The sequence below is a fragment of the Meles meles genome, chromosome 9 (assembly GCF_922984935.1).
Source record: "Meles meles chromosome 9, mMelMel3.1 paternal haplotype, whole genome shotgun sequence".
In the NCBI taxonomy this organism is placed as follows: domain Eukaryota; kingdom Metazoa; phylum Chordata; class Mammalia; order Carnivora; family Mustelidae; genus Meles; species Meles meles.
The window spans coordinates 28,858,957-28,870,240 of NC_060074.1; the positions used below are offsets into that span (position 1 = coordinate 28,858,957).

General features: G+C 48.5%; 1 long non-coding RNA gene across 2 annotated transcripts; it reads right to left on the reverse strand.

Moving 5' to 3' along the window:
* Positions 1-1,918: 1,918 nt before the first annotated feature.
* Positions 1,919-10,676, reverse strand: LOC123950509. Of its 2 annotated transcripts, XR_006820242.1 has the most exons (4): positions 10,565-10,676; positions 10,189-10,364; positions 7,306-7,401; positions 1,919-2,100 (listed from the first exon to the last, which is right to left on the reverse strand). It is a non-coding gene; the product is annotated as an uncharacterized LOC123950509 (long non-coding RNA). The 2 variants fall into 2 exon arrangements; XR_006820243.1 differs by lacking the exon at positions 7,306-7,401.
* Positions 10,677-11,284: the final 608 nt, after the last annotated feature.

Sequence of the window (11,284 nt, forward strand, 5' to 3'; positions counted from 1 at the left end):
AGACTGAGAATCAGCCTTAATTAGTCACAGCCACTTCTGGAATGTATTAGATCACCTTGACCATGTGTGGGCAGAAGGTACCCAGAGAGGAGTACCTGGGGGATTTCTCCCGACCTGGCGGGGCAGATGTAGGGGACAAAAACTCCAGGACAGTGACCAGGGCAGACCTACTGAAGGGGTGTGGGGCACATGGAAGGGAGCGGTGGGAGCATAAAATGCTGGAAAACTGGGTTGAAGCCAATTGCTAAATCAAGCAATGTGAATTTAATGGTGTAGGCACTGGCTTTAAGTGGGGAGGGGGCAGACCTGATTGAGAGTTGGGCTTCCAAAGGCTTTGTCTGATAGCCTTTGTGAGTTGGGTGGGGGCCACAGGTGTCTGCAGTGGGCCGGGTGGTAGGACTCTGGCCCAGATTGGAGTGATGGCAGTGGGAAATGGAGGAGAAGGATCATCCCCTCTGCACCCATTCCTAAAATGTGTAGTGGCACGCCCCCATAAGGACCAGGCCTCAATGTTGCAAGAAAGACAAAGATTCAGTAACATCAGTGAATGAGTATCTGGAAAGAACTCCACACTGCGAGCATTACTTGGGTAATCAAGGTTAGTGGTCAGAAAAGCTCCGTGTGGGTCCTCAGTCCCTTCTGCTAAGAAAGAGATTGGGGATCCCCAACACCTGCCCAGCCACACCTGGAAATGACAAGAAAAAGGATGGGCATTTCAGTTTGGAACTCAAGAGGGACACTGGAGTGGACGTTCTCTGCGAGCAATGCTTTCTATGTCAAACGGAGGTGGGGGAAGCAGTGAATGTGACTCTGGAAGTAAAAGGACCAAGTCATGGGCTCTCGGGAACAGGAGCAATGGCAGCAGAAGGGGCTGCCTGGCTGTGATAGGGAAGGTGGAACAAAAAGAAGGCTCTGCCCAGAGGTTAGGTGACCAGGAATGAACAGTGACAAAGGGTTTTGTTTATTAATATTTTTTAATTTTTTTTATTTTTAAGTAATCTCTATGCCCAATGTGGGGCTCCAGCATACAACCCCAATATCAAGGGTCACATGCTGTCTGGACCGAGTTGGCCAGGTGTCCCAAGGGGTTCAGAGCCTAATTAGGATGGAATGATGGGAGCAGAAGCTCAGTTGAGTGGCCTAAGATCAGTGCAAAGTGAAAAGTAAAGGCAGAAAGGAGGGCTGCTTTCTTTGTTTTAATAAAATTATATATATCTTAATTCTATATATAAATTTTATATATATTAACAAAATTATATATATAATTTTTTTAAGTAAACTCTACCCCCAATATGGGGCTCAAACTCATGACCCTGAGATCAAGAGTCACATGCTCTACTGACTGAGCCAGCCAGGCACCCCTCTAAAACAATTTTTTTATTAAAATAGTAATACATTCTCATTGTAGTAAGACAGAAAATATTTTTAAAATATAAGAAAAAGAGAACAAGGGGCACCTGGGCAGCTCAGTTGCTAAACATCTACCTTTGGCCCAGGTCATGATTTGGGGATCTGGGTTCTGGGATCAAGCGTCACATCGGGCTCCCTGCTCAGAAGAGAGTCTACTTCTCGGCCTTCCTCTCTCTCTGTCCCTCTCCCCATGATCATGTTCTCTCTCTCTCTGTCTCAAATAAATAAATAAAATCTTTAAAAAAAAAGAAAGAAAAAGACAACAAATGATACCCCATAAGTTCATCAATCAACAATCATCACTGGTAGCATCTTAGATTTTCTTCTGTGCATTTTGTTTACAGCAATCTTACCAACGATACAAAATTTATCCATGCTTGTATCCTGTTTTCCTCCCACTTTGTGTTAAAATGGACACCCACAGTATTAGCTTGAATGTTTTCGGCTGCAGGTATCAAAACAGAACGAAACGACTAAATGTGGCTTAAACAATAAGGACTATTTTTATTTCACATAATGAGAAGTCTGGGGCAAGGTAATCTGGACTGGTTAATTCAGGGACTTGGTTATGTCTTCAAGGATATTGGTTCCATCCTCACTTTTGCTCTGCCATCTCCAGCATATTACAGTTTCCTCCTAATCCTAAAGTGGCTGCTGCAGTTCCAGGCATCACAGGCAGATGACAGCATCCTGGACAAGAAAAGAGCACAGTGCTATTGTATTCCTCTTTAACAACTAGGAAAACCTTCCTAGAAGGTCTGCAGCCTATTTCCTACCCCACTTCACAGCTATGCATCGTGGAGCAATTGATCTCTCAGTGCCTCAATGTTCCTATCTGTGCAATGGGAATTATAACTGTTTGACTTACAAGGCTATTGTAGGGAGCTGAGAGTTTTTCTGCATAAAGCACTTAGAGCAGTGCCTGGCATACGATTTGTGCTATATAAATACTTGTTGTTATTATTATCTAATGGCGGGAATTTCATCCCATTCCTGAGCCTAACCAATTATGTGGCAGGGTAAAGAATGCACCTGTTGGCTTGGACCAGTCAAGATGCACCCACCAGAGCTGGGGAGGGGCTCTTTCAGAGGCTATGGCAATTTGGGGTGCCGGGCAGCTCAGTTGGTTAAGCCTCTGCCTTCAGTTCAGGTCATGATCCCAGGGTTCTGGGATGGAGCCGCTCATCGGGGCTCTCTGCTCAGCAGGGAGCCTGCTTCCTCCTCTCTCTCTGCCTGCCTCTCTGCCTACTTGTGATCTCTGTCTGTCAAATAAATAAATAAATTTTTTTTACCTGGATGGCTCAGTGGGTTAAGCCACTGCCTTCGGCTCAGGTCATGATCTCGGGGTCCTGGGATCGAGTCCCGCATCGGGCTCTCTGCTCAGCAGAGAGCCTGCTTCCCTCTCTCTCTCTCTCTGCCTGCCTCTCTATCTGCTTGTGATCTCTCTCTGTCAAATAAATAAATAAAATCTTAAAAAAAAAAAAAAAAAGCTATGGCGGGGGACGCCTGGGTGGCTCAGTTGGTTAAGCGGCTGCCTTCGGCTCAGGTCATGATCCCAGCGTCCTGGGATCGAGTCCCATATCGGGCTCCTTGCTCGGCAGGGAGCCTGCTTCTCCCTCTGCCTCTGCCTACCTCTCTGCCTACTTGTGATCTTTCTCTCTCTGTCTCTCTCTCTCTGACAAATAAATAAATAAAATCTTTAAAAAAAAAAAAAAAGCTATGGCGGGGCACCTGGGTGGCTCAGTGGGTTAAGCCGCTGCCTTCGGCTCAGGTCATGATCTCAGGGTCCTGGAATCGAGTCCCGCGTGGGGCTCTCTGCTCAGCAGGGAGCCTGCTTCCCTCTCTCTCTCTCTCTGCCTGCCTCTCTGCCTACTTGTGATCTCTCTGTCAAATAAATAAATAAAATCTTTTTTAAAAAAAAGCTATGGCAATTCATAGCAGGGCTGGCAAAATATGCGTTAACAAGGGAAAAAAGGGGAGTGGCGAATGGGCATTAATCAACAGGCAGGATCAGCCACACCTGTGTTGCTTTGCCTGCACGTGTTTTGTTTTTTTAAGTAGGTTCCACACCCACTGTGGGGCTAAAACTCTTGACCCTGAGATCCAGAGAGCCCTGTGACTGAGCCAACTAGGCACCCCGCCACTGTATTAATTAAAAAAAAAAATCTAGGGGCACCTGGATGGCTCAGTTTGTTAAGCATCTAGCTCTCGATCTCAGGATATCACCATAAGTGGTGTATGAATACCCATCTTCCCATAGTCTTTCCAACGTTCAGATTTTATTAGTTTGTCTTGTTTTGTTGTGGAGAAGGGGTCAGAGACAGAGAAAAAGTGAGAGAGAATCCCAAGCAAGCTCCATGCTCAGCGCAAGCCTGAGATGGGACTTGATCTCATGAGCCTGAGATCATGACCTGAGCCAAAATCAAAAGTCCCATGCCCCCAGATTTTATTAGTTTTAATCTTCTCTATTTTAAAAAATATTTTATTTATTTATTTCGGACAGAGAATGCATGTGTACAAGCATGGGGGAGGGGCAGAGGACCAAGCAAGCTCGCCACTGAGCAGGGAGCCTGATGAGGGGCTCCAAGCGCACAAGCAGTGGGGAGGGGCAGGCAGATGAGAAGCAGGCTCCCCATGGAGCAGGGAGTCCCGCTTTGGGGCTCATTTGGGGCTTGATTCTGATTCCGGGACTCTGGGATCATGACCTGAGCCAAAGGCAGCTGCTTAACCAACTGAGCCACCCAGGTGCCCCGAGATGTCTTTAATTTAAGAAATTTAATTTAACTCTTAAATGTTAAGAGTTTTACATTTTTTCATGTACCCATTTATCCCTTTGTTAATTGGGCTCTTAGTGTTCTCTTATTTATTAAGGTCTTTATATTATAAAGGTCTTTATTATTTACTAGGTAACTTAACTCTGACAAATTTGAGCAAATATTTTCCATGTTTTTTTGTTTTGGGCTTTTGTGTGCGCATGGTTTTTCTTTTCTTTTCTTTTTTTAAAAGATTTTGCAGAGAGAGAGAGAGCATGAACATGAGCACAAACAGGAACAAAAGGCAGAGGGAGAAGCAGGTTCCCCTTGGAGCAGGGAGCCCATGTGTGGGGCTGGATCCCAGGGCCCTGGAATCATGACCTGAGCTGAAGGCAGATGCTTAACCCACTGAGCCACCCAGGCATCATCCCATGGTTTTTCTTTTAATATATGAAAGGCTTAAATTTTTTTTTAAGTACCTAAAAGGGTAATTGTTTCCCTTGTTAGATCTTCAGTTGCTTTTCTTCTAAGAGTAATAGGTGCCTACTAAAAAAAATTAGAAAAACGCTTCGATTGCTTTTTGCCGTAGAAAGTCTTCCACTGTCCAGACGTTGAACATGCATTTAAATGTCCTCTAATTTTGTATGGTTTGATTTTATGGCCTTAACACTCTCATTCACTCAGTTCATTTTGCTGCACTCTGCCATGCGCAGATCTAAATTGCTCTTTTCCAAGTAGCTCCAAGCATCATGTTTCCAGCACTATTACTAACTAACCCTTTTGCTCCCCACTAGCGCCACCAGCTAGTGTTGCAATCATGCTGCATAATGAGCAAATCCAAAACTGAGAAGCGTACAACAAGCATTACTCTCTCATGCATCCGTGGGTAGGCGGAGTTTCAGCTGATCTAGGCTGGGCTCTGCTAGGCTGGCTTCTAAGCTATGAGTGGGGTCAAGCGGGCTCCATGTGTTTTCCATCCTCCTTAGACCAGCAACTGCCAGAGGGATGGTCTCCTGGCAAAAGGCATAGATAAAGAGACCAGATTCAATCCCCATCACATATTTAAGACCCCAATGTCAATGGTGTGAGGAAATACATCTCACCTTTATTGAAATGTGCATAGTCACAAGACAAAGGATGTATTTACAGGGAGAGCTGAAGAATTAAGAACTGGGGCAAGGGGGAGACCTGAGAACTGAAACGCAATCTACCAAACCCATGGAGACCAACTTTCAGGAAGCTCAATCGTGTCATGATAAATGGCAGAACAGAATCCAGAAAGGGAACCAAAGTCAAGGAAGTTTTCTTAAGGCAATGAGATACATTTGCTCATAGGTTGAGGAAAAGCAGTGGTCAGGAGGAACACCCCTTGAAGGTATGAGCAAGCCTAATAGCATGTCCTCTAAAAATGCATATGGAAGCAGCGAAATTTGTAGAGGGGGTGGGCAGGCACAGAACTGATTTCCTCTGAGAAGGATATTGGCTGGAAGCAAGAGAACTGGAGGTCAGCCTGAGGTTTCCAGTGGCAACTGGGGGTCATGAGCAGGCATCCCAGCGAAGTCAAAGCTGCGTCAAGCATTCGTGTCGGGGGCTCCCGGTGAAGCCTGAGCGGTAGAGACCCTCGTTCACAGGGGATGGCCATTTTTCTCCAGTCCTGTCCATGAGGGTGGAGCAGTCCATGGGCTGTCAGGCTGGTCCAGGCAGGCCGGAGACTGGCAGGCCAAAGATGGAGGGCCCCGGGTGGGGGGGTGAGTGGTTCCTCAGCTTCCTTCCTCAGCTGGTGAGTGGCTCAAGGGACTGAACCCAGGTTCTCACTGGGAAGGAAATGTGGGCAGGAGGAGCGGAGGGGCTGGGAGAAAACACACCGTTCAAGGGGCTAGAGTTAAAGGAGTACAGGACGTGGGGCTGAGGGGTCAAAGGGAAGGACACCGGACTTGAGATTTTCAGAGGGCGACAAGTTCCGGGGGGTCCAGGCTGTGACCACGTGAGGAGGCTGTTCTATTGAACTGAAGGCCTCGGAAGTGAGGTCAGAACTGAGGCCAAGGCAGAGTTCAGAGTTACCCGTGCTAAATGCAGATTCCTAGGCCCTGGCCAGACCTACCAAGTTGGAATCTTTTGGGGAGAGGCCCAGGATTCTGTATTTTCACAGTCTCCCCCAAGGGGTTCTCAGATTCCCTGACATTTGAGAACAGCTGAGCTGAAAGTACCAGTGGGCCACGCTTGCTGGAACTCCCTGACGGCAGGAAGCAGGGAGGGAGACCAGGAACAGGCATCTGCTCTTCAGAGTCTGGGCTAGGTCAGTGGCTGGGCCCATGAGGAGGGCTGGAGAGTTTTCACATGAGGCAGGAAGAACAGGGACCCTGACCCAGAACGGCACACGACAAATGTCAAAGGCCGCAGGTTCCCCCTTCTAGAAGGCAGGGCAGCCAGAGGGAGGAAGGAAATGGAAGATAGGGGTCATATTCGGTTGGGACAGGGCAGGGTGTGAGGAGGCAGAGGACATGGGAGGTGGAGGTGGGGTGGGACTTGTTTCCACACAAACCGGGGTTCCAGAATGTACAGCACAGCGTGTTGGTGGGAGGTCTACGGTGGGAGGGTGGGATCGGCCTGGGGGCAGCAGATATGAGGCTGGGCTGAGGCGGGGACCGAAAATCCTAGCCACCACTCCTGTGTCCGGCTGTCTTTTCTATGCTGAACTCACTTCCCCACCCCCGTCCAACAAGATGTCTCTTTTCTCTAACATTCAGACAGTGCCAACCATCTCCGCTCCTTCATGACCACTCATCGCCATCGTCGTCATCATCACGATCACCACCATTAATTCCCTGATTTCCTGACCACCAGCCAAGCGCCAGGCCTCAAGCCTGAACTATGATGCAAGACGAAGGCAGGCTCTCGACCCTAATGGAAAGTCCCAGGCCAGCTGGGAAAGTCCCAGGCCAGGATTCAGACACCAGGGACAGGCAAACCGAGATGGCAAGTGGACAAGGGGCAGAGTTGAGAATCCCAGGAACCTGTGGGGTGTCTTGCTCTTCATGAGTTGAATTCTAAAACCCCCCATCACAGGCCAGAATGACATGCTGCCCATTGTCTGACCCAGGTGATTAATGGGTTCTCTCCCAGGAGAGTCGCAGAGGCAAACCTTAGCCTTGGCAGTGCACCGCAAGTTGCTCAAGGTGGGAGGAGGAGGTCATGGGCAAAGAGGGTTTCCTCAGACTTGGCTCTCCTGCAGCCTTCCCTAAAATAGTAGGAAACATGGGCAGTCACCAGGTTTGTCCCAACTCTCTGTTCACTAGCAACCCTCCCAAGTGGGGAATGGCTTCTGCATATCCGTCCTGCAGGGACACAGACCACTTGGTCAGGACGCTCATCTTTGGATGGTCACAGGTTCAGTGGCAATAACCAAATTATCATTCATTCATTCTTTGTTTCTCTCATTCACTCCTTCACTCACCAGATGCTTGTCACCCACTTTGAGCCAGGCATTGTGCACCCCACTGAGAATACCGTGTGAAAGACAGACAGACCCTTCCCTGACTTCACGGGGCTTATATTCCAGCAGGGGGACAGATGAGATCACAGAATAATGTCAGTGTGAAAGCGTGATGAAGTGAGCAGGATGGAGGGGTCAACGAGGGCCTCTCAGAGAGGGTCACATTTTTTTCTTTAATTGGTTGGATAGCTTACATATGGTAAGTGCACACATTTTTAGGGCACCGTCTGGTGAATTTTGCCATTTGCGTAACCCATGGTTTCTCCACCTCTGAACTACTGACATTTGGGGCTGGAAAATTCTTTGTGGTGGGCCCGTCCTGTTCAGTGCAGGATGTTTTGCAGTATCCCCTGGCCTCTACTTACCAGATGTCAGTAGCACACCTCCCCCTCCCTTTTGTGACCATCAGAAATGTCTCCAGACTCAGCCGCATGTCTTCTTCGAGGCAGCGTTCCCCTGTGGGGGGCTCCTGGGCTAAGCCATGTAATCGCCGGTCAGCTCAGGATACAGGCCATTCCCATCACAGAGGGCTGGCCTTTGAGCTCCGACCCAATGGATGAGAAGCTGCTACCTGTTCAAAGAACTGAGGGAAGAGCGTTCCAAGAAGGAGCATGAACAAAGGCCCTGGGGTGGGAACGAGCTTGGTCCATCTGAGGAACTGTGTGCCTGGTCCATGGTGACAGGGAAGGAATGGCATCTGAGAAGGTGGAAGAGATGGGTGTGGCATCACTAAGCAGGGGCTTTGGCGTTGCGACATTTCAAAGACATTTTATTGGTCGGTATTTAGTATGCATCTGGTACCATGACACACACTGGAGATTCAAAGATGAATCAATTAGGGGCACCTGGGTGGCTCAGTGGGTTAAAGCCTCTGCCTTCGGCTCAGGTCATGATCCCAAGGTCCTGGGATCGAGCCCCACATGGGGCTGTCTGCTCCGCAGGGAGCCTGCTTCCTCTTCTCTCTCTCTCTGCCTGCCTCTCTGCCTACTTGTGATCTCTGTCTGTCAAATAAATAAATAAAATCTTTAAAAAAAAAGATGAACAATTAAATTATACTCCCTACTCTTCAGGAAGAGAGTAAAGTATTCTAGACTCTAGACTCTTGAAATAGACATGTAAACAAATACACACACACACACACACACGCACACACACACACAGAGCATGAGGCACTGCATTGAAAGGTAGACTTACGGACAAGACCTAGAGCTGGCAAAAGGGGCGTCATGAGTAAGCCCATGATGGGGTGGAAGGGTTCAAGAAGAGCTTTCTTGAAGAGAGTGCATCTGATCTGAGTCTTTGGGGGAACAGAGGATGAATGACACTCCAGGCAGAAGGCATATCAAAATCTTAAGGGTGTGGATTCAGGGATGACAAATGATGGATTTAGGGAAAGACAAGTAGGTGATATAAGATGTAAGATCAGGAGGAGGTGAATACTGAGGCATCAGTCTGGCTGGGACAGAAGATTTTCATGGAGCGGAGAGGACACTAGGCAGATTTCGGGGCACCTGGCTGGCTCAGTGAGAGGAGCACGAGACTCTTCATCTTGGGGTTGTAAATTCAAGCCCCGCCCCTGCGCTGGGTGTAAAGATTACTTAAAAAATAAAATCTTTAAAACAGATTCAGAGCAGATGTTGGAAGTCTTCCAGAACAGTCCAGGGGAGGAGAGGAGGACTTCCTGAGCCCACGTAAGGCCTCTAAAACACCCACCCTCGCTCCTTATCCCCAGCCCTGTCCTGGCTCCATGTATTTCATAAAATGCATCTTGGATGATTATCTAATCTTGTCAGTGTGTGTGTGTGTGTGTGTGTGTGTGTGTGTGTGTGTGTGGCTGGAGAGGAAGGCTTGGATCATTCTGTATTCTCAGCAGGCTCAGGCCTGAGCCTGCATTTCCTGTTTCAGATGACAGAGACTGTGTTAACTTCCCAATATAATGCCTTACCTGCGGAAAGGTGTGTTCACAATGACTTTTTTTAAAATATTTTATTTATTTGACAGAGAGAAATCACAACTAGGCAGAGAGGCAGGCAGAGAGAGGAGGAAGCCGGCTCTCCGCGGAGTAGAGAACCTGATGCGGGGCTCGATCCCAGGACCCTGGGATCATGACCTGAGCCGAAGGCAGAGGCTTTAACCCACTGAGCCACCCAGGTGCCCCTCACAATGACTTTTGATGAGGCTTCCTAATTCTTCACTTTGCATGTACAGACACAGACTTAGAGATGAAGTCCCCCCACCTGGAAGGGACTTCCGCAAGGTAGCCTGCTGGTCTTGCCCAGTACTCACAGGTGGGGAGCTAATCACAAGTGGGAACCTAATGCCTTTCTATCTGACACTTGTTTATTCAGACCCTTGATGGGCCAGGCCCCAAGAAGAAGCTGAATTGTGGGCAAGGAGACAGAAAGGGAGCAGGCCATAGGTTCTGGCCCTCAGGATGCATCCATATAAGAGAAAGTCCACATCTGGGGTTTCTGAATGAAACCAGGATTATGTGTTGGGATTACAGTTCCGTTTAGGGATAAATCAACCCACCTCTTGGGTTTTTGGAAGGATGATGATGACGCCTCCAATTCATCGTGCATAATGAGCCTATCCGTCTATGCTCTCCACGCTGGGGCCCCCCAGCCTTTAGATCCAGCTGTCCATCAGAGGGAGACAGTGTGAGACTCGGGGGTCAGTTTAGCCAGCCTCTTGGACCCAAGCGAAGGCTGCAGGGAAGAAAACAAGAGCACTGCCTCACCTGCTTCCCTCCCCAACCCCTCCCAGCAGGAGAGAGAGCTCACTTGACTGTTGGCAACATTTCTTTCCCTTCTCCAGCTGGGCCAGCCCTAGGGCTGGAGCCAGAAAGTTTTGCCAAATTTGTCGATGTCACCATGCCTGCCCTTGCATCCACTTCCCTCCCACTGACCTCAACAATTTCTGGAACCCATCAGGAAGGCAACAGTGCAGGGGGCAGGAGCAGGGGGAGGAATGGTGTGGAAATCCCACTGGGCTTGGAAGGCAGGATACCAAGTTCTTTCTCCTGTCTCTGCCACCCGTTGTTGCCTAATCCTGGTTGAATCACACCCTCTGACCTTTGTCGTCTCTTCTTATCCTTAATGGCATGTGGTTTACAGGTCACCTGTTTAAGGAGGCCCTGGCGGATCTAAATTGGTCCTCTGTCTTCCTTATCATTGCCCCCTCTGCTCAATCCCTTTATCAGAGCACAGTTTGTAATCATACACAGGTATGAACATATGTGTGTGGTGTATATATGTGTGTATATAAATATAAATAAATGCGTATATAATTATGTTTGTTGGCTTATTTGGTTTGTTTCCCTGCCAGATTCTATCTAGATTGCAGGCTCCAGGAATATAGCGGCTGTGCGTCTTTGACCCTTGCATTACCAGTGCTTGGCGCAAAGGAGGGCACAGAATAGTAATTTCGTGAGCAAATAAATGAATGAATGGCCGTTAACCCACATGATCTTCCAGGTTTCTTCCACCTGAAAAAGTTTCAGTCTAGGGTTTCCTGCCAAGAGGACCATTCCGAGGCCTCTCCCAGAGTCCTCTTGTTGGGGGAAGGTGGGAGGATGTCGGGGGTGGGGGTGTGGAGGAGACATGGGTGCGGGGGCACCCGGCGAGCC